Here is a 13,742-nt window from a genome sequence, read left to right as displayed (position 1 = left end):
TTACTTAATAATTTACATAAGACCATCAGTCGCTTGTTTTAATAGTCCACGGTATAATATTTAGTTGACATATGCATCTTGCCATCCCAAAACCAGCCTCAGCGACAAAAACAAGCAAATCGACTTTTTAATATATTCATATTCTCCACATTATACCGGTAAGCTGTAAAATGATGTCATTTGCCAAATTTATGAGTAAAAGTATTACAGCTTCTTTGTACGAAAGTACCGTATACAATACACCACATTTTTATGTTAATTACTCAGTTTAACGTTAGCGACAGTACGCTAGTTATTATAGCAAGCCTCATATAACACTTGAAAATTAGAAGAGTCAATAATAAGCTGTTTTCCATGAAGCACTAATTAAGTTTGTAAGCCTGGCACCATTTTGTTTTTTTTTTGTTTTTACGTTAGCTGTAATCGCCAACAATTAAGGGTATTGCAAATAAACCTGGTACTATGGCTAGCTCAGTATCATATGTTTAATATGCAACTTGTTTTGTAGGATATTGTGCAATATTCTATTGCAAAGCATACATGCTATTGGATGCCAAAGGGCAGAAAAAAAAAATAATAAAAAAAAACATTTTTCTACAATTTACTAGCTGAGTGTTTGTCCAAGAGGCATTGTTCCTGCTTTTTGGGCTGTAGATCCGAGTTCGGTTTTTAACTGGAGTAAAGAAAGATTCCTCTGCTCCTCAAATAAACAAAAGCTGCAGTATTTTTCTTTTGTTCGAGTTTGTTTAGTTTAATTAAGTTAAAGATTTACAGTAAGTCTAGTTTAGATATTTGTGTGTTTAAACAATTGTTTGACTTGTTTATTTCAAGTCATTTCATTTTTTTTTTCTAGTTAAATTGTTGTATAAACGGCCTTGCAGAATAACAACTGTTAGTTGAACCAAGTTTTCCGTGTTTTAAATAAAGCTTATTATTATGGTGCTAGAGCTGTACTGAGGTTGCTGCGGGTCGAAATGTGCCCAGCCTAAATTTCCAATTTCAAATTATTTGGAATTGGACAATAAAGGAAAATTTAATCTTTAATCTATATTTTTAAGCAATGTAAAACCTATAGCCAATTTAGTAAATACGTTTTTTTAATTTCAGAAGAGCGCCATGAGAACTGAATGATGGACACCGCCGCCATAGAAGTCTCCAGAATTTTATTATTATATGTAATATTTAAAATCATCATTTATAGTTATTCCATGTTGCGATAAAATAAATGATATGAAATGAAAATGAAAACATTCAATATTCAATCTGGTATCAAATATCAAATATACAGACAGATACTTATTATCTTTTGCAGACGAAACTGAATCTAGAACAATATTATTTCACTATTCAAGAATCATTAAATACTGTAATACCTTACTTGCATACATGACAAGAAAGAACAATAAATGAAAAGGAATGTAAATGGAATATTAATAGATGTTAGGAGTCTGTCTGGTATCAAATATCACAAATTAAACATTAACTATTATCTACTGCAGACGAAGCTAAATTAGAGCTAACAATATTTTTTTAAATAATTAAACAGAATAAAGAAAAACTAGAAAAACTTGCATAACTTAATAATTAAAATTACTGAATTATTATGTTTGTGGAAAAGGGTAATGAAACAGAGTCAAACATGAATTTAAAAAATACTGTATGTGAATTGCAGACAGAATTCACCTACAGTTCTGTATTAATTAAAAAACAACGACAATGTTTACTGTATAGAAGTACATAAACAACTCAACAATCAAGTATAAATGGCTTTATCTCAAGACGGCCTTGAGGTTGTTATTCTCCCAATATAAATGTGTTATTTATAAATATTAATAAAGATAATGGCAGCTATGAAAGTGAACTCTGAGCTATAAAGATGATATTAAAAGATGACATTTTAACTGTATTTAAAAGCTTTGTATGTTTACATAGGTTTGCAAAATTCATCTGTTGTATGTACTGGGCCGCCTGTGATAACAGTATTAACTGAATGACCACAGAGTATGGTGTATAATTGTATAAAGTGCTACTAAGATTAGCATATTTAATGATATTAGGAAAGACGACCTTGAAATTAGTATGAAGTATGTTTATTCAGAATGCGACCAGTAGGAGGTAGTCTATAGGATTGCATGTTATTGTGTTTAAGTGTCTAAGTAACTGAAATAAAGGGGGAAGGGAGGGACTTCTATGGTGAAAGATCTACATACTGTATGCATCATCGTCCTCCTCCCACTACACTCCAGAATTTGAAAATTCAGGAGCCAGTGAGAAACTTCTATAATGAAATATATATATATGCATCATATCCTCTCACCCCCAACCCACTCCCCTCCTACCCAAATTAGTTTAATACTCAGTATAGAATTTGTTTGTTTTTTCTGAGATTAAAGGCTTCAAAAAACCCTTGCAATACCCATGTTTGATCTCTTAGCTCTGCCCCCTTGACCTAAGTTGATCCATTTGTGCACACCCCACTAGTTTCACGTCCCCAAATTTTGGAGCCTCATGAAAAACCTTACTATTTGCCAGAAAATAATAAATATTGATGATGTGAAAGATTGTTGTCGAAGCCTAAGATGTGGAAACATAAATGAAAGCATACAATAAAGAGATTAGTTTTACTTTTTTTTTTATAAAAAACAATTTCTATTATTCATCAGCCTGTTTACCAGAAGTATATAGGATAGTAAATAGCAAATACTCTCACCAAAATAATTTCATATCCCAGACTTCAAACTAATAATTAATTTTATTTGGCCTAAACTATGTATAAATAAAATGTTACATTTGGACAATGTCACACATAAATTAGGATAATGTTCAACTGTGATAGGGTCATGTGAGGGTCACACAAATCAAAACATCTGTTTAGTTGACAGGCATTAAATTATCAGTAATCTATCTCTTACTGAAATCAATATTAATTATGACCATAAAACTTGCACTCCAATGCCAACTGGTCGTAGTTCCATGAGCTGACATCACAATTAGTTCTGAGCCCACAAAATTAATGATTGCTTTGATTATTAGCCTCTTCAAATCTACCACTTATAGATGAGTTGTTTAATTAGAGTTCAAAATCCTAAGCTTATGATTTGCTACGATTTTGTGCATAACTAATTAGTTTATATGAAATCACTGAATGTACTGGATACAGTACTGTATAGACAGAGCTACTGAAAAAGCTCTTGTAATAAAACCTCGATAGACCTTACCAGAAGTATTGACCTAACACAGGATTTTCGTATTAGGGGGAGCCAAACATGTCAGACGCAGAGTGCTGAGCCTGGGTAGATTTGTGTGTGGGAGTATATGTATCCTCTTAAAGGGAGTATGTATCCTCTGAAAGGGTGGGCCAAGTGTCAGCCCCTTCCACGGGAGTTGGTGCATATTCAATGTTTTAAAAGACTGTTTTGAGTGTTCTTGAAAAACATTTTAAAGAAATTTAGAATTGTAAAATGCGAATCTGGATATTTTAGATGCCTGAAACTAGTCAGACTATCATCAAGAAAAAAAACTGTTGTATGCCCATATATAGTCATGATGTGCCTATATATGGACATGATGTGATGTCACCATGACCATATTTAGGCATATCACATGATTTTGTCAAATAAAATTTGATCAGGAGGAAAACCAGTTTCTTATAAACTATAAATCAAAAGTCACTTCGCTTTTAGTACTGTAAAAAAGGCCCATAATTTTTTTTAGATTATCATCCAGACGCCCCTTTTCTAATCTGATTTGGAAGGATAACTTTTTTGTTCTGTACAGTATTCCTGCATTTCTTGATGATATACTGTACACTACATGCCACCTTTTCTAGAGTCTAGTGCATGAGTCAAAATTATTGAAGTATCTTCTGTAGCAATAAAATTACAAATGAGTTAACTATGAACTGGTGCTAAGCCCACACATCTATCACCAGCTGGGTCGATATCCAGGGGGAGCCACAGTGGACTTATGAGGTTAGCACTTAATAATGACAGCTAGCCTAGCCTACAGCCATAACAAAGTGAGTTATAGAAGGTAGCGCTCACGTCACTGACCCTAGATGACCGATATGTAACAGTATGTGGTGCAGTCTTCTAAATTCATTATCATCGATTAAATTTCAGAGTTTGCACACTTTCAGTAGTGTAAATTTCAGAGTTTTCAAATTTGCACACTTTCAGTAGTGCAAATTTTTTTTCCAAACTTTTTTTTCACACTGGAAACTTATATTATAATGTTTGCATTTTTTGTTGGTGATCCTCACAAAAAACAAAAAAATGTTGCAAGTCTGTGTAATATAGGAGCTACTGTATTTTTATGCAGATCACTACCAAATTTTCATATTCCCAGAGAAATTTGAAGGAAATAGATTCTTTCTTTTCAGTTCTGTTTCCAACCGATTTGTACAACCAAGGTTAAACCATATGTTTAAAAGCAAAGGTCGTCATCATTAAAATATGAGACTTGGTTATCAAGTTATTAAAAACCAGGTTCACTCCATTGATCATTTTTATTTCAACTGGATATTTGAAGGCAAAATTTGAAAGTGTGACAAAAACCTTTTTTTAAAAATCAAAGTACAGAGGCCTAATTGCTCTAAACAGTGGTAGAGCCACTAGAAACCCCTACCGTACATGTCAAGCGCCATTATATGATATTAAAAGTCTCAACAGCAATGGCCCAAAATTGCCCAGTTTTTCAAGGTAAGGCACTGCTAAGCATCCTTGAATCCCACTAAGAACCTGTCCATAGTTTCAACTTCTGTTGAAAATTGTCAGACCCACAAATAGCTTAGCCCCCGCCCAACATCAATCTCCCTCCAAATGCATTGTGTACGACTGATACACTACAGTAATACAAGTACTATATAGTTACTGTAGAAATTATATTTGAATGAAATTTAGTATTTACAGATTAAATACAAAGTATTTTATAAGAACTAGACTGCTTGATTATAACTGTATGATCTTTAAATCTAATTTACAACCAAATAGCCAGAAGCACAGGTATACAAGTTACTGTAGGCAGACTATGATAAGTTTACATCTTTTAATATGTTTAAATCTGCAATTGAGAGGCTCTGGGCTGACCACCGGTAAAATTTGCGCCGTATACAAAGTACTGTAGTATAGATTGCTCATCGAGGGGCCAATAAGCATTGTATGCTTGGCTTCTATACCCAGGATTACAGTTACAGTCATCCTGGGGAATCAAGTAAATAAATATTTTAATACAGCTAATTATTGGTTTTATAATATTAGCATGCATTAATAATGCATTTTATCAAATATGAGGCATGTCGTGGCGAAATGGTTAAGTTGTCGCACAGTCCAGTATTGAGTAAATGAGCTATAAAATATGGGAATTCAAAAAATTGCCTAAAAATCCAAATTTGTTTTTCACTATAGATCAACAGTTTAATGTCTCATTAATCATGTCCCAAAGCATTAGTTCTGGAAGTGGTCAACTAATTATTTATTTAACATTATTTTGGTAGTTCATTCTAAAACAATGTATGCACAAATAACTTTGAAAGGCAATTACTCAAAATCATGTTTATTTTGACTCTAAAGAGTGCTGTACTTTCACTTTCCAATAACTTAGACTTGAAATGTCCAAATTGAATGAATGACCCCTCATATTAAAGATCACATACTCAGGTATCTGAAAATACCAATAACTTGAATTTCAATTTTTGCTACAACTTAGACATTTTGCCACAACATGCCTCAGTTTATTCACTTGAGAACCCCTTGATCTATTTAATGGGCATAAAATTCACTTATGATATATACAAATTGTACAATTTTAAGGCCATAAAATTTAAATGGTTTACTGTAGACCAAATGGATCCACCCATACTGCAGCTTGTATCAACACTTACTAAATCTATCTTCTGTTAAATATATCACTCATTTCTTGACCACTGCTCAACCATCTGGTTGATCCAACAAATCCTCTTTTTGATATAACAGCATGTGGTTTACTTTCAACAAAGAATATACTGTAAAATACTAATAAACTTCTCAACTTGTTGAGTGAAAAAAAAAGTCTGTAGAAACATTCAAGACCTAGTGGCAATTTAAGCTCTGCCCACACTATAAAAAACTGTTGTATGCCGATATATAGTCATGATGTGCCTATATATGGCCATGATGTGCCTATATATGGTCATGATGTGCCTATATATGGCCATGATGTGCCTATATATAGTCATGATGTGCCCATATATGGTCATGATGTGCCTATATGGTCATGATGTGCCCATATATGATCATGATGTGCCCATATATGGTCATGATGTGCCTATATTTGGTCATGTGATGTCATCATGACCATATTTAGGCATGTCACATGTTTTTTTCAAATAAAATTTGATAGTCTGGACAGGTCTTCACAGAATATAGATCTTTCATTGGTCTTGAAAAAGCAGATTTACACAAAACTAATTAGTTGATTAATATTCAACTAGTTTTGTAGTAGCTTAGAAAATAATCATCTAACAAATGCTTTTTGGGAGACCAGTTGTTTTGGAATTGGGAATTGATTCTAAAATATTATTTGTAACATAAAAAGTTATGACCTTGCACTTGTTTAATACTTTTTTTGCTATAAAAAGTTATTCATTGTATTTATGAGCATACATAAAGCTGGTTGATCATATATTAACTGTATATACCACCAGCATCATCCATTGTTTCAACCATCAAGACCGCACCATTTGTCAAAATGAAGATTTAAAACTTATGAAGCACCAATGTTTTCATGCATGTTGCAAAAAATTTATGAAGCACATACATCTACCGACCATAAGATTACCTACGGTACAGCAGTGGTTCCCAAGCAAAAAGTGTCTGCCAGGGGTTCTTGAAACATCTTGAAGTCCACTGACTTTACTGTAGACAAATTTTTTTATGATTCCATTTTTCTCATCTTCCATTTTCACAAGTGTACAAACAGTACTCTTTTTCAGTGTACAAAAAAATGTTGATTTTGCAAAATCACTCTCCATTTTGTTTAAAGTCAACTAAAGTAATGTACTTGGCTGCTTAAAAATGAAAATTGTTACATTATGATTTTACCATTATTCTACATATTGCATGTTAATTTGAATCAACATTGTTATGCATATGTATGAGTGCACAAATTTGTCCACCCTCTCCCCCCCCCCCTAGCATACTGTTTGTACACTTGTACAACAGTGTGTTAAACAACTTTGATACTGTACTGCAAAGATCTTATAAACACAAGATGGCATTCTCCGCGATTTTACACGTAACAAATAGAAGCATCGATTTGGCACAGAAAAGTAATCAGTTTTGGGAGTGGGCGTCCTAGTTGCCATGGATCTGAGATAGGGTGTTTCGCGTTACGCCAAAGTTCGTTACCAAGTACGTTAATTTGTTCCTTATGTTCTAAAGAGAGGGCGCATTGTAAATCGGACGCTTCCAATTGTTACACGTAAACGAAAAGTTGCGCGGCGTACGCTATGGTCAGAGCGGTCAAGGTTCAAAAGTTTTCAATTTTGCAATAGGGCATTGGTCATGCGTTATTACAGAATTTTCATGCGTAAATCGCGGAGAACGCTATCTTGTGTTTATAAGATCTTTACTGTACTGTTATGGCCCTCGTCTGAGAGTTAGATGGGATAAGAGAGAATGCACTGGCGTTGCACTGCGGCTACCACGGGTCCCCAGGTGCCAGCCAAAATTTCTAATTTAAAATATTTGGAACCGGACAAAAAAGAAAAATAATAATAATTTATTTTATTTTTATTTACCGGTAACTATTATATTTATTTATTCTTTCTTTAAGGTGATAGCCACTGGTTTCACAAGTGGATCAAATACACAAAAAATATTTATGAACTGCAAAAACAGATTGGAAAACAGAACGGCAAAAACGTGGATTGGCCACGTGGGTAAGTTTGGGGCACCGTAACCTTCAGCTATAATATCGGCGCTGGTTCAGAGCTCACTCGCCAATGGTTCCTGTGGTGGAATAAGTCTTCTCGGATATAGGACTTTATAAACCGTAGGCCCAGTGTAAGCATTTGGCTCGCCTGTACTTTAAAGAACCCAGTACCCTGGTGTACAGGTCCATTCAGTCACCTGTTTAATGGATATGCCACGTAAGGACAGTGATTAAGTTCACTGATTGACATTGTATCCTCGACGTTCGTGCCTAAAGAAATGAAATGGAAAATGAACAGTAATTAAATCAAGAGGTTCCCACTTTTGAGTTGGGCCCTCATGGTTTCCTCTTCTACAGTTTTGTCGAATTTTTAATAAATAAATAGATAAAAGAAAACTATAAATGTAAATACAAAGAAGACAATTAATTCAATTTGGATCAAGGCAAGAAAACATAACTTTGCAGTGGAAAATAATAAAAAGTATTACAGGGTTTTGATCAAGTTTAAACATTGTCAGTTGAATATCATTAAAATTTCTATCTATCTTAAATCTAAACATCCTATTTCTGGAATATCAACCTTGTACAGCATTGTAAAACAAACTTAAAAACATTGTAGACCAAGTGTGACAAGCACTACTGAACACTAATGGATGCGCCCTAGAAATATAGTATGTACTGTAGAACATAATTGGAACACTGGTTGTACATTTTAAAGAGAATACAGTCTCCGAATGTAGGCCTACAAAATTGAAATATGATACTGCCCTCTAGGTTAGGATTACACTGAATATGTTTCATTTTTCCCAAAGGTATCTTCAAAATTTTAATACCACTGCTCCACAGCTGTTTTGATTTAGATTTTAATGGCGGAACAAGTCATGTGATGTAATTAGGTCACATGACTTAGCATGTTTACCTGACATTTTACGCTGTACCTTGTAAGCGTAAACTAGATTTATTGCTGCAAGCAAGAAACATGTGAGCTAAAAATCATAAATTTCCCCTTTTCCAGACAATAATATACTGTTAGTATATTAAAAAGTTTTATAAATTCTAGGGAGGATACCAACTAGAACTAGACAAAATGTTTGAAATACAGTAGAACCCCTCCATTGGGACACCCTTATTAGGGTGACACCCCTAGGGGACACTTTTTCAGTCAGGAAAAGAGGGAAAGTACCGAATATCTTTTAACACTACAGCCAACCCCTTCAGGGGACACCCCTATTAAGGGGAATCTTTTTTTTTTTGGTCCTCAAGGTGTTCCTTTATTAGGCATTCTACTGTCAATAAACATTTAAAAATATATATAAAAAAAAAACTGCTGAGTTGCTACAGAATACCACTCAAATTTATCTGAAATAAACCAATACCAAATATTTTTATTTGTAAAAGCAATGAGATAAAATCAATAATACTGCAAGCTCATTTATGTTTCATATCCATTGTATTCATTTCTTATCAATTTCAATATCATCATCGTTCATTTTCCAAATTGCATAAACTATAAACAAATTCACAAAAGTTTCATGAAAATAAATAGAAATTTTTAGCCATTTTTATGAAGACTTAAAAGTATATGTGGACACAAATTTACATCTTTCAACAAAAAAAACCATGAAAAAAAAAAAGATTATTCCTATTTGGCCTTTGCGATAATACGGTATTCATTCATTTTTTTGCATTCTCAATGTTCAAAATACATGTTGTGTTTTCCAATTTGCATCAATTTCTCTCTAAAATGTGACAATGTACAGTAACTACTATTACTATTCTGTATTTTGTAATTATTATTGCTATACAGTACTCTGATTGATGCTATGGCCATTTGAGGATGTCATTGAAAAAATAAAGTGAATACACGTGCCAAAGCTCATGTGCAGAATACAGTTACTATCAACATTTCCTGGCCTTCGGGGACAGGCCGTCTTCATCACACGAACAAGTATATAAATTTTAATTATAACTCTAATCCGGCCTGGAGAACACTCTATGGTGAATATAATGGTAAATGTAATTTAAAAAAAAAAAAAGCTGTGGTGAAATTGGATTTTAGTATTTCTTTCGTTGATTATTGACTTCAATCTCGTTCACATGATACTTAAATTTTACAACCACCAACTTGAAAAAAAGCCAACCCTGATACTTGAGAGGCATGCGGCTCAGAATAAAGCTTTAAAAACCTTTCAAAACCAACAATACTGAATTTGAGCGAAAAAAAAAACAAGCCGCAGCAAGGCACCAACATGTGGTTCGTTTTAGAAAAATAGTGTACATTTTCACTGATTTACTCTAAACTTTACTGAATAAAATTGTCATACATTAATTCATCATACCAAAGCAAATTAAACAACAGGACACACATCTCGGGACATCAAAATTTATAACTCTGGCATCGACATTTTACGTGCTGCGCGCCCTTACATGCTGATCGTCCATCAGCGTGTGACGAATTTCCCATGTGTGTATAGCTGCCATGATAATCGCACATCGTGCAGTCATCATGCACTGGCCTCTCTTGAATCCGCCACAAAACAACTATCAACTTCAATGTAAAGCTTCAAAATTGATACCTATATAATTATTAACATGCAGCCCTGATTAAACCTTCTACAAAACTTGGGAGGTTGTTGGGTCAGGAGGTCATAGGGCAAACTCAATAGGGAATATCTCTGACTGACATCTGACTATCACTGAAGAGATTGTTTCTGAAAATAATACCACCTATAAACTATAGCCTCCTCTGTCAGGCAGTCTACAGTTTAACTGAGTGTTGCATAATGGAGGCTTTAATAGATTTAAAGGTGAAATACAAATTGCTTCGTCTGAAAGAGTTTTCAGATTTTCATGAGTGCCCTTTGAAATAAAAAGCACTTGTGTTTTTTTTTTTAACAGCAGGTTGAACAAATCATTTTAATGAGGAATTCCAAAATTGAACTCTGTAATAAAAATGGATTTAATGTTCAATTAAAAAGAACAAATAGCATTCATGAAGGATTTTACTTTTTCCAAGCCTAGTGGTTGGAAAGTGTTTTGAGTCTAAATAATTTCCAGAGGCAAAGCTACTGGTCTATTGTATTGATTTTTTAGTTTAATTAATTTGATCATGCTACTACTACTGTACAGGTACTAGGTTGCAAAAAATTCTTTTAGAGATTGATAACTGTGCGGCCCCTTTGCAGAGTTAATCGCTGATAAAATCATTCTTAACATTTCTCTAAATTCCAAACCATTGTTGTTTTATATCACCTTTGCCTACCAACATCAAAGGACTCTAGAATGTTCAAAATGACTGCTCGACTTCTAATTCATTTCAATACCCCTTTAATTCCGAGAGCCCAAAAATGTAAGGCTTTAACCATTGCCTACCCGTTGAAAAGTTCACTTACAACACGCGTTGTGTTAAAAAACATTTATACCTAAACATTGAACACTTCCTATAAAGACAAAATTCCAACATTTAAACACCTTTAAATGTCCTCTAAAAGATCATAATTTTCTATTTTTTTCTTATGTTTTGGAAGGGGCGTGGCCCCCTGGCTTCCATGTTGGACGGCCTATTTCGTTTTTCTGGCTAAACCCCTGGTGCAAAGTATTTAGAGTAGATTACGATGAAAACCATATACTGTATTACTATAATATACAGTGTTTACATTTTTCAGCTCAAGATGTGTAAAGGCCAACTCAGACAGTGTCGGCCGATGCAGCCCGACCCGATTTATCGTCGGGGACAGTCTTAAGCCGTCGTGAGAAATATTAAACACGTTTATTATTCTACTACGCGACTGCCCCCGACGCACACCATCACGTCTGCGTTCAACTCACAGACCCGACGCGACAACAAATCGCGTCGGGCTGCGTCAGTCGACGCTGTCTGAGTTGGCCTTTAGAATCCCTAACGAATCCTCAGCTATGGTGTCAGCAGAGGGAGCTTAATCACTGTGAATGAATTGCTCTATAGCTTTAAAAGAACTGTGATATGCTAGGAACTTGTTTACACTGTCTGTACAATTTATCACGTAAGATGTTAATGTTCACATTCATATCCGATTAAATATTAAATGGTGTACTGTAGGCCTCTCATGTATACAGTACTGTAGGCCCAGTCTCCTGATAAAAAGAAGTCCACTGTGTGGAGAAAAGCTAGAGCCAATAAATTTTATACAAGTTTAAAAGTCTTTTAAAAGTGCTATCGTCATTCTTATTGCCTCTTCATACTGTATAAGATGTAACATTTTGAAAGCACCTTTATCAGGACCCCAAAAGGGCCTGACACCCTTGGATGAAAACTAAACCTAACATTGTCTGGATTCTCACTTTCAAAATGTAAAACAAATTCAATGTAAAACCATGTGAAAAACCAATTAAAAGCAAATAAAACCAACACAATTATAAAATACCATTCTATTATGCGAAAGTGTTCCATTCTATCAATGGTTTTTTGTTACAATAATAAAAGTCGAAAGCCCAGAAAAAATGCCCGGCTTAGCATTCCACCAATGGGTTTGTGCCCTCAGAAGCAACAATTCCTTGGCTTTCCTGCTGCTATCTCAGCGGGTAGACCCACGATTACCCGGTAACATAATACTGCTTTTGCGTGGCCTCCATTCACAATAAATTGAGCTTGGAATGCTATTACAGTATGGTAGAAATATATTGGTGGATGGTTCAGGAATGAAGGATATTGATGATAAAATGATTACATTTTTTTCCCTTTCCTACTCCTAAACTCTGGAACAATCTGCTCCCCCAATTACATATCTCTGATTCAGAATTATTCAAACCCAATCTTTGCTTTAGTAGGTACTATATTAATGTGTAATTATTTTATGATAACTGTATTTAAGCTTTATAAGATGTATTTGTTTGAATTATATATTTTTAAAGACAAAATTAAATTTCAAAATAATATAATGGGCCTATACTGTGGTATGAAAAGAAACTCCAAAGATGGCAATACAAGCTATCACGATTCTACACTGCAAACTTAAAATTCATCTTCATAAATTCCTGTTTAAAATTTTTAAAAACATGACGGCTTCTATCATATTTTGTTTTGTTTTGATTTTGTTCCATATGTGTTTGATTCAATGACCGGGGGTAATAATGTTTAGCACATAGCGGTCTCTACAATAATTGTAAATGCTCGCATAAGCGCTGTGGCGCTTATGAAATTTTTTGGAGGCTTCAGTGCAGTGTTTATTCGAGAGCAGTGCTTATTCGAGAGCGGTGCTTATAAAACAATATTGGTGCAGCAATTTTCATGCCAGTTTCCATGTTGCCTTTCATAGGTCTCAGTCATCGTATTAATAAACGTTTAAAAAAAAAAGCTTGTGTCTTCATTGTGTTACTGTATATATGTGTTTTAACACTGTATACATTGTATTTAAAACCCGTTTCTCAAAGTGTTTTATTACACGCAGGGTATACTCTCGATTAAGCGCCGCGGCGCTTATTTGACAGCAGTGCATAGCCAAAAAAAACATCAGGTTTGGTGCAGTACCAGGAACAGCATATATACCATTTATATTTCACACTATCCTATATCTACCTTATTAGAAGATATAATTAACAAATGTTTTATCTTGATATAAAATATATTGAAATAAATTAATTTATCTGACAGTTACTATAAGTATTAAAAAGCAAGAAATTTGTGTGATATACTTAGCTGAACCTGGTTCAACTCCCGAAAAACTATAGTCATTGATGTCGATTGCAGAATTTGAACAAGGTTTTACAATTTATTTATAGATTATATTCAACTGCAATTTTGGAATATACTTTACTAGTATATACAGTAGTCAACCGAGTTTTATGAACCTCGA

This window comes from Anneissia japonica, unplaced genomic scaffold (genome assembly GCF_011630105.1).
Source record: "Anneissia japonica isolate Jap-2015-1 unplaced genomic scaffold, ASM1163010v1 scaffold287719_len1884721_cov185, whole genome shotgun sequence".
NCBI classification, from domain to species: domain Eukaryota; kingdom Metazoa; phylum Echinodermata; class Crinoidea; order Comatulida; family Comatulidae; genus Anneissia; species Anneissia japonica.
Note: the sequence above shows the minus strand (reverse complement) of the source record.